Genomic DNA, 1662 nt, shown 5'->3' with positions numbered 1-1662 from the left:
GACTTGCGGTCAGAGCTGTGGTTTCATGGAGCTGCTATGTGAAAACTAAAACATGCCCCATGATTAACTGTGAGGAGGACGAGACTTTATAGCACCTCCTCATGGACTGCTACAGAGCCCAGGAGGTGTGGTCGCTCCTACGGGGCATCGGGTTAGAGTTAAATGTAGAATATGTCTCAATCATGTATTGTATTCTGGGTGAGGGGATGGACAATAAACACAGAGACCTTTTTCAGCTGGTAATTTGTATAACATGTATGAAGATCTGGAAGACTAGGTGCAAGATGATACTAACTCAGACGATCATAAACAGTGGCACCATCGCGAAACAGGTTATTACCGAACTAAGGAGAAGAAAAACCCTGGAAAAATCCCAGACTCAGCCATGGGGCATTTTGAGTCTGTGACCGAACTGAGTCTCATTGGAATATAAACGTGCTCTCTTTATGTTATTTATAGATTTATGAATTGTGTTTTAGGTGTATTATTAATGTAACTTTTGTATATCATGTACTGCCCAAATAATATAAAATAAAGTTAAAAAAAAAAGTAATAAGTAAAGGGATCACCAGAAGGATGGATTCACCGGGGATCAACATGAGTGAAGTTGAGATATTTCAGTCTGGAGTTTTCTTCTTGGACAGGAAATTATTCTNTTGTCAAAGCATTTAATATATTCATTGCTATCGGGACGTTAAGAGCATTCCATGCAATATAACAAAAAGTGTTTTCTGAAATAAATTACATACCCCATTCAATGGGGTATGTAATTTATTTCAGAAAACACTTTTTGTTATATTGCATGGAATGCTCTTAACGTCCCGATAGCAATGAATATATTAAATGCTTTGACAATAAATACATACACAAATTAATCTCTGGAAGCCGGAGCGCTGTAAAAAGCACGACCAATCATTTTAGCCGGCCCGGCTAAAATAACTGGATGGCCTACCTGCCTGTCAGCCTTCCATCTGTGCACAAATGTATCTCGTGGCATCATTGATGATGCGCGTTCGTGTGTGTTGGAGGAGGGACTCTGTAAGGAAGTCTGAAGGAAGAGGCATATTTTTTCCGGTTGTGTATTTTCAAATTCTAGCGCACTCGAGCTGGTTTCTCCATTCTTACCTACACTACCGTTAAGTCTTTTTAGGGTGCAGCTATATGTTTTATTTATTTCAAAGTGGGCACATTTTAATTATATATTTTTTCCTTCAAATGTGCAGAGGACTCCCCAAGTGCTGTGTTTAATTTATTTTAAAGTAGGCCTGTGTATTATTTTTAATTCTCCTTTATAGGAGTTCTTTGTTTCTTATTAGAGGTTAACAGTTTTATATAATGTAATAAATAGCCTAATAAATGCAAAAAAACTGTAGTTTTTGTCTGATATAACAATAAATACAACTTTATTAGCTATCAAGCTATGAAATATGTTTTGCGGCTCCAGACAAAAAAATGTTCGGGAAAAAGCAGCAAAATGGCTCTTTTGGTCAAAAAGGTTGCAGACCCCTGCCCTAACATGTCACCCACTGACACATTAAAAAATGTTTTAGGGTTTAACCAGTCAGGTTTAACCCTTAGGGTTAGGGTTAAACCCTAAAACATGTTTTAATGTGTCAGTGGGTGACATGTTAGGGTTAGGGTTAAACCTGACTGGTTAAAGCC

At 37.7% G+C, this 1662-nt stretch overlaps 1 protein-coding gene across 1 annotated transcript in view; it reads left to right on the top strand.

Moving 5' to 3' along the window:
- ltbp3 (latent transforming growth factor beta binding protein 3) overlaps positions 1 to 1662 on the top strand; it is a 22281-nt gene that overhangs the window by 877 nt on the left and 19742 nt on the right. The gene's annotated exons all lie outside the window — the stretch shown is intronic.

Source organism: Notothenia coriiceps, unplaced genomic scaffold (assembly GCF_000735185.1).
Source record: "Notothenia coriiceps isolate Sejong01 unplaced genomic scaffold, NC01 NC01_scaffold00037246, whole genome shotgun sequence".
NCBI classification, from domain to species: Eukaryota; Metazoa; Chordata; class Actinopteri; order Perciformes; family Nototheniidae; genus Notothenia; species Notothenia coriiceps.
Note: the sequence above shows the minus strand (reverse complement) of the source record. Positions and strands in the feature narration are given on the sequence as shown.